The following is a 13,190-nucleotide window of genomic DNA, read 5'->3' as shown; positions in this document are numbered from 1 at the left end:
ACATTTACCTCCACCCCTGCCAATCAGGTAAACTGCTCCTGGGTGTGGCCCAGGCCCACCTTGAAAGCTACCCTAGCTACGTGACCATCAAGCTGATTGGAGAGGCATATTGGTGCCAGTGTTTGTTCTGTCTTATAGAGTTAGTGTTGCCCTGAATTAGTTACGCCCCTTCTGCCTGCTCTTTAAAAGTGTTTGTGGTCATTAATAAAGAGGACATGTTCACCAAAGCCTGTCCCTGGGGCTTCCTGTGGGAGAACACCGTCACCCCGCTCTTTCCGAAAGTGCAGCTCACAGGACGTGTCTGGAGGCATGGTGTTGGTAGTAGTGATGATTGCCTAAGTCCTTCTTTTGCATATCTTTGGAGTGGTTTGGCATCTACTATCCATTATGGTTTAGGTCATAAGAGCTTATTGATTTAAAAAGTTTCTATATTCATTTTGCTTTTTTGATTGGTACATGAAATTGTGCATGAGATACTATGTAACATTTCAATACATGTATACATTGTGTAATGTTCAAATAAACATATAACTACTATCTCCTCAGGTATTTATAATTTATTTATTAGTGTTTTATAATTCCTTAATGGTAAAATCAATAAAAATCCTTTATTCTAGCATTCAAAAATATATGGTACATTATATTGTCTATAGTTCTCTACTCTGCAATAGAACACCATAATTTATTTCTTCTACTCAACTATAACTTAGTAACCAATGATTAGCTTTCCCTCATTGTTCCTTCCATCCTACTGTACCAATATGTTTTGTTTTGAGCCACTCATAATGGGCATATGTTCTGTTAACAACAGCACTTTAATTTATCTGTAGGTAGGTCTATCTATCTATCTATCTATCTACACAAATATATATTTCTTTATTTTCTTCTATATATGAGTATTTAATATTACCAGAAATACTTGCAAATGTATTTAAGAGACATTTAAAAATAAGTTGGATTAATTAGAAGCAAATATTCAGAACCTGACAGAATCTATTTGTTCTTTTGGTTCTCTCTGCTCTGACTTTTTGATCTTGCTCCACCCCTGTCACTCTCTGTGTTGACTGAAACCTGATCTCAAACTCTGATAATTATATGCTTAGATGACACTGCTCACTTCCTTATTGCTGGCATGATTTTCGTGAGGATGACTTTGAAAATATAGAATTTCCCTAAATCTAAGACATAGTCTCTGATTCTCCCATTTCCTTTGTGATCTTTGATATCCCATTCAGTTCCCTGAATCCTTTTGAAGTGTTCCCCTTCAAGCCCCTACCTCCTCCTTTCCATGGCATTTATTTTTCCTCCCTATCTCATCCTTCCAAAATTTGTAAACCATATTGATTATTCCTGTTGTCATGGCAATCTCATTATTCCATTAAGTTTCAGAAGAACCTATGCTTGTAAAATGTCATAATTAGAAACAATGGTTTTATTCCCAATACTTTGACTAGGCATCATTATCAAAATGATGCATAAAAACAGATATAAACAGATTTAAGATATTCAAGGAAGCTTTTTGGAGAGAATACAAACAGAAAATTCTTGGAAAAATCTCAGTTTAGTACCTGGATTACAGCATTCCCCAGCATTACAGCTCAATAACGTCTGTTTGAAATGCATTTTAGGATATCTTGGGGACTTGTAGAAGGGAGCAATTCACACAAATGTATTGACCCTGAAAGCAAAATCTAGTAGTGAGTTCCTGGATGGGCCTCTTGCCCTCAAGACAGTTTTATAATTCTTATCTGAGAGTGCTGATTTAAAATTTCAACAATGTGAATTTAACAGGGTTCTTAGTATTTAATCACTATTCTTATTAAACCCATAGAAATGATCTAGACAAGTTTAATAAGACAATTAATTATTCTTTTGCAAATGAATTAGTTTTACTTGATTATCTTTGATAGACACAAGGGTGACTAGAGAGAAACCATTTCAGTGAAAAACCACAGTGAACATTATGGACTGTTTGATTCTATTCCTAATCCATGTTTTTGAGGTTTTCTTACCTACTGGTAAACTGAACTGTACTGTGCTCAATTATTCTAGCTTTTTCCAGTATCTGACTGTAGTTTCCAAATTGATGTATCCAGTTTTCCTTCTGAACACCTTCTACAATACTGAGAGTTAAAACCTGGTTGTTCAGAGCCTTGTGGGCAGTATCTAAGAACAACAAAAGATACAGTTGCACTACTGGGTATAAACTTCAAAAACCACACTTTGAAAGTCAGTGTTACAAACAGAGAGTGAGGAACACACACACAGAGAAATGTTCTATCCATTGGTTCACTCCCCAAATGGCCACAAAGACCAGGGCTGGGCCAGGCTGAAGCCAGGAAATAGGAGCTTCTTCTGGGCCACCCACTTGGCTGGCGGGGGCCCAAGCACTTAGGCCATCTTCTGCTGCTTTCCAGGAGTAGAAGTGGTGACCATAAGGGATGCCAGCACTGCAGGTGGAGGCTTTTACCTGTTACACCTCCGTGCTGGCCCCAACAAATCATACATGGTCTTCATGCTTGTTGATATGTAGAACATGAGAAAAGTTCTCCAGAACACCTGATGCCATCGTATGAAAATTGCTCAGATTGCCAGTCCCGTTCACTTCACCGGTTAAAGACGCTTGGGATACAACATCACTGAAACCTCCTGACCACCCTCTGGATTGAAACTTTAAAAAAAATTAAAAAGGTGAAAGATTTATACGATCTGAAGAGAAACACTTACTCCTCATGTAGGATCTTTGTCCTTAGTGTGCTGTACATTGAGATTTAATGCTATAACTAGTACTCAAACAGTATTTTTCACTTTATGTTTCTGTGTGGGAGCCAACTGTTGAAATCTTTACTTAATGTATGCTAAACTGATCTTCTGTATATAAAGAGAATCGAAAATGAATCATGATGTGAATGGAAGGGGAGAGGGAGTGGGAAAGGGGAGGGTTGTGGCTGGGGGGGATGGTATAGGGGAAAGCCATTGTAATCCATAAGCTGTACTTTGGAAATTTATATTCATTAAATAAAAGTTAAAAAATAAAAAAAAATAAAAAAAATAAGACCATAGTTTAGCAGGAATACAAGCAATGGTTATAAACATTAATCAAATGAAAACATGTCAGTTTCTTTCATATCCAGTAAATTTAAAAATAATAGCAGTTCATTAAAACTTTAAGAATGGACCAAGATACTGAGTTTGGGGTATCCAAACAATTAACTTTTAATTTTTATTTCATTTCCGTTGAAATGTCCCTCATGAGATGTGAGATTCCTTATGCAATATCAAAGCTTAGCTTCAGTGGCCCTCTACCACTGCACTTGAATTATTCTCTGGACTGAGGAACTGATTAATTCAGGAGTGAGAAAATCTGTCAACTCAGTCTGCACTGCGAATCCTCTTGCTGAAATATTAGATAGGAGAATGGCAGGATTCAGAATATTCTTTCCCAAATACATCACCTTAGAACATTGAATTCTGTAAGCTGAATATTGGAGAGATTCAAATGCAAAAGGAGTTCTCAGATCTTTTGTCAAGGCAGGTCTTAAGACTGCCATGTGGAAGGTACTCTCCCAGTACATGGTGAAAAGGAACAGTCTTATCTTCAAAGATTGAGGATCCAAGAGAGGAAACTGGACAGAGAGACCTGGCAAAGTTTTCCATAGTTTGCTACCCTAAGCTCATACTTGCCTCCTATCAGATTTTTCCCATGACTTCCCACTCTTTATAAAACCTAGTATCAATAGGCTTAGCAGAATTGTTTCTTCAGGACCTCAATTCCTTAAGAAGGCTCTTATTCACATTAACTCTTGCATTCTTAAAATGCGCATGCTCTTCTTTTGCTAGCATCTCTCTTGCTCTAGGAGTCTCAGCCCCCAAATTCAGAAGTACAGAAGTAAACAGTGCTTTTTTCCTCTACACACATGTGGGGGAAAATATTTAGAAAAATATTACCTGCGATAGTTTGCAAGACAGACTAATCCCTGCTAAGCTGACAGCTCCAGGAAAAGTGATGAGGACTGACAGAGATAGGAAGGATATATAGACTATGGAAGTTTGAATACATTGTAAGAATTTTTTCAGCTCATGTTGAATATTTTGAATAAATAGGTGAAGAATGTGTAGAAAGCTAAGGAAAACACATGCAAAATCATTAAATGCAGTGTAAGCAAAAAAACCAAAAGGAAGAAAAATACCATTTTATTTTACTATGTGGCTCAGCTATAAAAAGAATTTGCACAGCCATTATACTCTATTTTACAATACACTGAGAAGTAACCATAATCAAAGAACAGGAGAAAGAACTATGTGTTTGACAGTGAAAAATACAATAGCAACAGAGAGGTCAACATAAATGACCAAATTTTGGGGAAAAGGATTCAATTTAGTATACAATAATCATTTTAGAAACATGACAGCGAATACTGTACTAAAGAGATACAATAATTGCTATCAATTAGTTCGAAATGTGCATGCAGAAGGTAACCAGAAGGAGAATTTTTGAAATGTCTTATTTCAGGATTTGAATGTTTATAATAAAATTATATATGTGGATTATTTTCATACAAATACCATTAAACAAACAAAGTTAGTATGTTTATTAAATCAAACTGATGACCCGTATATACTGTTTCTATGATTTTAAGATATTTAGACCTCCTGAATTGATTTAGTGAAACAAAATGTATTTTATAGTTTACCAAAGTGTTTCACAGCACATAGGGATAGTGATGGGACAGGATTCTGTACTCAGCATGTGAGAAAATTATTATATTTCCCTTCCTGAGAATTACAACTCACTTTAATAAATGTAGATGGCTTGAGAAGTCCGGGAGGGGGGAAAACGGATTTCATTTTGATTTGATCCATTTGTTTCACCTGCACATTTATGTATGGAATCACATTTATGTCCTGAATAACATTTATGTCTAGAATAAACTTTTTATTTAGTTTAAAAATTATCTTGTTGAACACTGGTATGTAAGACATTGTATCTGAAACCACTTTTTATGTTATACCTGTTGTATAGTGTATCAAATGACTTTACCTAAAATATTATATAAAATGATCTGAGGCTTGAATATAAAAGACCCGTTCTCAGATTCTCTATGTCTATAATTTAAGTTTATTCCTTATAGTGCCTAGAGATAAAATAGTATTTGCATATACGGTTTACTGAAAATTCTGCTTTTCTTAGGATTATATCAATACAATGTTAACTCACAGGTAATGAATAACAGATTGTGGGAGGCTAACACACAGGAAGAGCAAAGTAGCATGTAGTGCATAAGGATTGGAAGGTTCAGATCCAGATGTTTTAAAATAAATCTATGCTATGTTGTATCAGAGCTTCTCAAAGAAGAGAGTGGCATAATTTTCAGCTTTTAAGTGATTATTATCAAATAAATATACAGAAGATCCTCAGTGGATGTCAGAAATTATGGACGGTGGGGCCAGCGCTGTGGCTCAGATGGTTAACGCCTTGGCCTGAAGCACCGACATCCCATATGGGCGCCAGTTCCAGTCCGGCTGCCCCTCTTCTCATCCAGCTCTCTGCTATGGCCTGGGAAAGCAGTAGAGGATGGCCCAGGTCCTTGGGCCCCTGCACCCATGTGGGAGACCCAGAGGAAGCTCCTGGCTCCTGGCTTCGGATCAGCGCGTCTCCTGCCATTGTGGCCATCTCGGGAATGAGCCAGCGGATGGAAGATCTCTCTCTCTATCTCTGCCTCTCTTTGTAACTCTGTCTTTCAAATAAAATAAAATAAATCTTAAAAAAAAAGAAATTATGGGAAATTATGGATGGTATAAACCATGCACATATTTCTTTCCCTATGTGTACATATACAAATTTAATGCTTTTCCATCTCAACTAAGCACTGCTGTGACTATGACCTTTGCAATTTTACGTCTGACAGTCAAACTAACAGGAATTTCTTTTTCCTTCGACACTATTCTGTGGATGCTTGTGATTTCACTGTGGATCTTCACAATCTCAGCACACATCTCCTGCCCCCACAAATCAAGAACGTCCACTTTTTCACTTAAAAAAAAAGAATTTATGGCTTCTCTTTGACATGCCTGCATTGCCACCATCATTACTCTTGAACTTTGAGGACTTTATACATTATAAGGAGGGTTGCTTGAACACAAGCATGGTCATTAACAGTCTATCTGGTTACCTAGATGACTACTAAGTGACTAACTGGGAGACAGGTTCAGTGTGGGTATTCTGGACAAAAGGTGATTTAAGTGTTAGGTAAGATGGAGCAAGATGGCATGAAATCCATCACACTACCCAAAACACCATGCAATTTAATACCATAAATTCTGTACTGGAAGAATTTTCTAGTTAACACTTTTGAACCAGAATTCACCATGGGTAACTGAAACCTTCAAAAGTGAAACTAGGAATAAATGAGAACTACTGTAAATAGTTGTTTTGGAAATGAGAGCTGCATCCTTATAGATACTATACATTTGAGAGCTAGAACCTGTCGTTTGCTCCATTTTCTTACAATATGTGATAAAGTAAAAATCCTGCTCATATTGGAATGTTACTATTTGGTCTTTGTCTTTGTTTTAACAGTTGTAGTGAAATATAATTTGTATCCCACACAGTCCATGTATTTTAAGGTATTGTGCAATTGGGAAAATTGCATTGTTAGAAAAGCAAAAGCACAGCTGACGTCTAATTATGTAACACTTTCCTCATTTAAAAGGAAACCCAATACCCATTAGTAAATACTTCCAAACTCCAGCCCAAGGCCACCGATAATCTATTTTTTATCTCAACACAGCTGTACATTCCAGACATCACAATCACGTATAAATAGAATAACAACATGTAGTTTTTAAATTGTCTATTCATTTAATCAATTTATTTATTGGAAAGAGAGAGAGAAACTTTTATGCACTGTTTTAGTCCCCAAACCCATAGCATCTGGGACTGGATCTGACTAAAGCCAGAATCCTGGAGCTTGGTAGTCCATCTGGGTCTCCGTCTGCTGTCTTCCTGGATATATTAAAGCAGGAAGCTGAATCAGAAGTGGAGCCAATACTTCAACCCAGGGATAGGTGTCCCCAAAATGAATTTTAACTGCTGTGCCAAATGCCTGCCCAAGCATATAAAGCTTTTAAGGAACTTTTTCACTTAGCATATTTTCCAGATTGATCTGTGCTATAGAATATGACTTCTTTATGCTTTTCTATTTCCAAAAAATCTCCATTTTATGCACATATAGCATTTTGCTAATTTGTTTGTGACTATGAATATATGCTTTGTTTCCACTGTTTGAGTTGCTTTGAAAATGTTGCTATGAAACTCACATACAAGTTTTAGCATGAAAATAATATGTTTTTATTTACCTCTAGTGTATAGCTAGGAGTAAAACTATGGGGTCATATTATAGCTCAATGCTTAATATTTTAAGGGATTGCCAAATTATTTTCTGAACTTCATTGCACCAGGTTTATTGCAACTTATGAGGGTTCTGATACCTACATTTTATTAACCAAAATGTGTTATTTTTTTTTAATAATAAGCATCCTAATGTGTCTCTTGGTGTGGTTTTGATTGTGTCACATTGTGAATGTGTCATTTTCTTTGGAGAAATGTATAATGACAGTTTTCCTCATTTTAAAAGTTGGGTTATTTTTGTCATTATTAATCTGAAAATGTTCTTTATATATTCTGCATAGAAATATTTTGTGGTTTATACAGTATACAAACATTTCCTTCCAATGTGTGTAGGAGGGTTGTCTATGTTGCAGCTATTCTATTAGATAAAAATTGTATCTCATTGAAATTTTAAATTTTATTTATCTAATGATTAATGGTTTTGGACTCTTCAAGTGCTTATTTGCCATTTGTGTATCTTATTTGGAGAAATATTATTTAAAGCCTGTTATATGTTCAGTAGAATTTGTCTCCTCAAAATTCATGGAGCTGTTTAAACTCTGTTTCTCAACCTCTTTGGCTGATTCAGGGTGGAGTCTTGATTGAATGGTGGTGTCTTAGAGGTCGGGCCATGGTCTTTGGAGCCCTGCAGAGTGTGTTCCTTGTAGGTGGTTTTGATTATTTGAGTTTGAGGGTAGCCGAGAGTTTCTTTCTGCTTCCTGCCTCATGATGTGATATTACCATCCATTCCCACAATTAGCCACCTGCCACCAGGTGTGAGATTATGGGCTGCCAGATCCTGTAACTTCAAACTGTGAGCTGAAATAAACCTTTTCTTTCCCCAAAAGCTCCTCTCAGGTATTTTAGTTAATGTAATAAAAGCAGATTAATACAAAGTCTTCACCAATTTTAAAAGTTACATTCTTTGCTTTCTACTATTCTGTTGTAAGAGGTAGATACACAGATGGTAGTTTCAAGTCCTTTGTTACAGAGATTATTTGTTAACAGTTCTCCCACTCTTTGTTTTTTCTCCCTATTTCTTGATAGTGTCATATGCAACACAAGTTTTAACTTTTTATGACATGCCAGGTATTGGTTAATGTTTTCTCTGTGCTTTTTGAGGTCATATCTAAATAAATTATCACCTACCACAGATAATAAAGATTAATTCCCATTTTCTTTTAGGCTTTGTAGCTTTAGCTTACTATATTAAGTATGATCCAATTTGAGTTGAATTGTCACAAGGTCAGGTTTCAAAATAGTTCTTTAATATGTGGTTATCCAGGTATTCTGACATAATTTGGTGAAAAGAGCATTTCCCTGTTTAATTATCTAACTACCATTAACTGTAAGGCAGGTGTTTATTTTGGAAATTCCATTCTAGTCCATTGGTCTCCCTACATTTGTCTTTTTGTCTGTACTACACTTTCTTAATTACTGTAACTTTCTAGTAAATTTTGAATTTGGAAAATAGGATGTCTCCAACATTTTTCAGCTTTTTAAAAAAATTTTTGCCTATTTTTGCATTTCTTGATTTTTCCATATGAGTTTTGGAATAAGTGTGGCAATATCCACAAAAATCTCTGGAAGCTGAGATCAGTGTGGAAAGTATTGTGACTGCAACAATATTAAGTTTTTTGATTCATAAACATGAATGTCTGTAATTTCTTTCAATGATTATTTTCACTTTTCAGTTTATAAGTTTTGCACTTATTTTGTTGAACATACTCCTTTTATGTTTGAGGCTATTACAAATCAAATTGTTTTCTTTCATTTTCAATTTTTTCATTTCTTGTCTATTAAAGTACAGTTCATTTTTTGCTTATTGACCTTCTATCCTGTCACACTGCTGAACCCATTTGGCTACAATAATAGAGTTTTAGTGGCTTTGCTCTGCATAACATATTTTAAATATGCAAATAATTTTGAAATTATGTATATATGTATACATTTATTTGAAAGGCAGAGAAACACAGACAGAGGTAGAGAGAGAGGGAGAGAGAGAGGGAGAGAGGGAGAGAGAATTCCATCTGCTGATTCACCGATTCACTCTCCAAATGGCCACAAGAGCCAGGAGGCAGGAATTTCATCTTTGTCTGCCACATGGGTGACAGTGTCCCAAGCAGTTGGACCATTATCTTTTGCCTTACCAAGTGTGTTAGCAGGCACTTGGACTGGAAGCAGAGCAGCCAGGAATTGAGCCAGTATACTGATGTGGAATGCTAGCATCACAAGTGATGGCTTAACAGGCTGTGCTACAGTGCTGAGTCCTGCAAATATTTTTGAAGTACTACTTCTTGATTTTCATACCTGATACCTTTAAGTTTCCTTTTTTTCCTAATTGGTTGAGCTAGAACCTCCAATAGAATATGGAATAGAAGTGGGAGAAGATACATCCTTGTGTTATATTACGTATCAGAAGAGAAGCATTCACTCTTTCACTAAGTGCAGCCTTAGTCTTTTTTTTTTTTTTAAGATTTACTTATTTATTTGAAAGGTAGTGTTACAGAGAGAGAGGCAGAGGCAGGGAGAGGTCTTCCGGTCTTTCATCTGTTGGTTCACTCGCCAAATGGCCACAACTACCAGGGCTGGATCAGGACAGAGGCAGGAGCCAGGAGCTTCATCTGGGTTTCTCATGTAGACACATTTTTTTGCTGCTTTCTCAGGCACATTAGAGGGGAACTGGATTGGAAGTGGAGTAGCCTGGACTCCAATCAGCACCCATATGGGATGCCAGCACTGCAGATGGTGGCTTTTCCTGCTACACCATAGCACCTGTACCTAATTGTATTTTTATAATACATGTTGTTTATCAAATAAAATATATTCCTTTCTACTTCTTTTTTGAAGATTTATTTATTTGAAAGGCAAAGCAAGAAAGCCACATACACACACACAGACACAGAAGAAGGGAGGAAGGGGAGGGGGAGAGATGGGGGGACAGAGAGAGACAGAGAGAGAGATCATTTATCTGCTGGTTAACTCCCCAAATGTGCTCAAAAATTGGAACTGTACCACACAAAAGCCAGAGTCAAGAAACCCCATCCAAGTCTCCCAGGTGCGTGGCAGGGACCCAAGCACTTAAACCATAATGTGCTGCCTCCCTGAATATGCATTATCAAGAAACTGGGTCAAAAGTAGAGTCAGGACTTTACCTCCAGGGACTCCAATATGCCAGGTTAACTCATTGTACTGTAATACTGCCTGTTATTTTAAATTTAGTTTTCGTATTATCTTTGCTATCTTCTTCAAGTAATTACTGTTGGATACTACTACTACTGTTATTAAAGAGCTGAATATATATCTATCTCTGCTGCCTGTTATGTGAGTATATTGAAACAGTTGTTATATCAGACGTGGCATTCTCCAGGGTTTCTTGTGATTGTCAGCCTTTTGTTTTTGTGTTGTGATTCTATTGCTCTTTGTTGCTGTTTATATGTTTAGTCAACTTATTGGATTTATTCTGTAGATTCTGTTTCTTAAAGTTGTGCACATGGTTAGTTGATTTCCTGGTAGTTTTCTTTTTAAGTTCTGATATTTAATTTTAAGCTTTGCTTTTTGGAATTATGTCTTCATCAGTATATTTCAGTGATCACCAATTACTGGTCAGAAGACCTTTTCAAGTGCCTTCCTGTGTCTTGCATTTTTTCCAGTGGTATATTTGTGAGAAAGGAAGCCTTCGAAGTCCGATTTGTAACGACAGGCTTGGTCATACCCAGAGACCCAAGGGATGGCATAGATTAATAGAATCTTCCTTCCATTCTTCCTTCCTTCCTCCCTCCCTCCCTCCCTCCCTCCCTCCCTCCCTCCCTTCCTTTTCTTCCTTTTCTTCCTTTTCTTTCTTTTCTTTTTGCCAACTCTTTCTTGAGAAAGTTGAGATACTCATGTCTGTGCACTCCACAGAAAAATGTGAGAGCCTTGTAAGATTCTCCATGGTTAGGAATTTTTTAAAAATTTTGACTGGAGTGTGGTTTGTCCCAGCTAAAATAAGGTTCTTCCTTTAGACAGCTCCATACTTACCAGTAGATTGCTATTGCTTCATTAATCTACTGAATTAGGGTTCACTTTTCCCACTGGCCTCTGAGCTGAGCTCAGTGTCAAACTAGTTAGCTGAAACTCCAATGAAGCTGGAAGTTTGCATTAAACAGTAATCACGTAAGATGCCTTTAGTAAAATCCTAAGGGAAGTAATTTCTCTCTGCGTTAAGATTGCTGACTTTTCACAGCTCCCAAACCACTGGGATGGACAAGAACAGAGGATACAATTCATCGCAAATTCAATGATTATTGTCTCTAATGACTTATTGTCATTTATTTGATCATTTCTCTCTAATGTAATCAAATAATCTCATGATACTTGCTCTGTGTTTTATAATTACTTTTAGTTTTTTTTTTTTTTTTTTTTTTGGTCATTATTTTTTTTTTTAACAGGCAGAGTGGACAGTGAGAGAGAGAGACAGAGAGAAAGGTCTTCCTTTACCGTTGGTTCACCCTCCAATGGCCGCCACAGCCAGCACACCGTGCTGATCCGATGGCAGGAGCCAGGTACTTATCCTGGTCTCCCATGGGGTGCAGGGCCCAAGCACTTGGGCCATCCTCCACTGCACTCCCTAACCACCGCAGAGAGCTGGCCTGGAAGAGGGGCAACCGGGACAGAATCCGGCGTCCCAACCGGGACTAGAACCCGGTGTGCCAGCGCTGCAAGGCGGAGGATTAGCCTAGTGAGCCACGGTGCCAGCCTTGGTCAGTATTTTAATTATTTTTGTGACTCTGGACCATCAAGTCCTCACTTCAACATTCTGGGTGTTATTTTGTTTTATAATCAAAATATTATGAAAAGTTGAAAATATCAGCTATATTTTACAGTTCTGTTAATAGAGTTTATCAATATGTGACATTTGTTTATCTTTTATTCTCAATTGCATAAAAATAAATAGATAATTAATAAATTAGTCAAAAAAGAAAAGATAGAAGTATGCATCATAGAGTGCATTTTAGAAAAGAATATGTATTACAGTTATATAATTTGATTGAAAATGCCTACAGTATTATAAATTGTTTCCAAAGAAAACAGCTGCAGTCTTATTATAAAATGAGCAGCATTTTGAACAGGTTCCCCACAGTTTTCCCTTAAAGCTCTGGGATTTTTTAAAGGTCAGTAACCAACTGGTTTGTCATTTGATATATAGATGACTTGAAATAAATCAAAACAAGCGATGGAAAAATATTTTTAAATGAGAATTGTACAGTGGACATCCAGCAGAGAAGCCTTTATATACTTTAGATCCCTGAAAATATAAGGGGAGTAAATGTTTTTAAAAACATCTGTAGGGTGCTTAAAGATAATAAAGTTCAAAATATAATTTGTAAAATATTGCACAAAAAGATTATGAGTATTCATAACATATATCTTTATCTTATGAGCAATTATCCAATGCCAAGGGCATAACTCAAAAGGGAGTAAGTCTATATAATGGGACCTCCTGTTGTGTCATCTGAGAATAAAACAGATAGGACTGTGAAATGAAAGAACAAAGCTACTTGGAACCTTTGGAAACCTAACTTGCTTGATTAGTTTCAACTTTTTTTTTTCTTGGATTTATAGCTGGGGAAGGAAGATTTTAAAGTAAATTAATTCACCGCTTTAAGAATAACTAAATTCATCAGTGTTAGAGGTCAAACTTATGGGTAGAATACAAGCCATGTATTCCTTCAACTACAAAATGGAGAAAAATATGCTGAAGCTGTAATGCTGTCCTTGATGCTAGGATGATGGAGTTGAAATTTTCATTTATACTAAA

The sequence above is a fragment of the Oryctolagus cuniculus genome, chromosome 8 (genome assembly GCF_964237555.1).
Source record: "Oryctolagus cuniculus chromosome 8, mOryCun1.1, whole genome shotgun sequence".
In the NCBI taxonomy this organism is placed as follows: domain Eukaryota; kingdom Metazoa; phylum Chordata; class Mammalia; order Lagomorpha; family Leporidae; genus Oryctolagus; species Oryctolagus cuniculus.
This window is presented reverse-complemented; position numbering follows the sequence as displayed.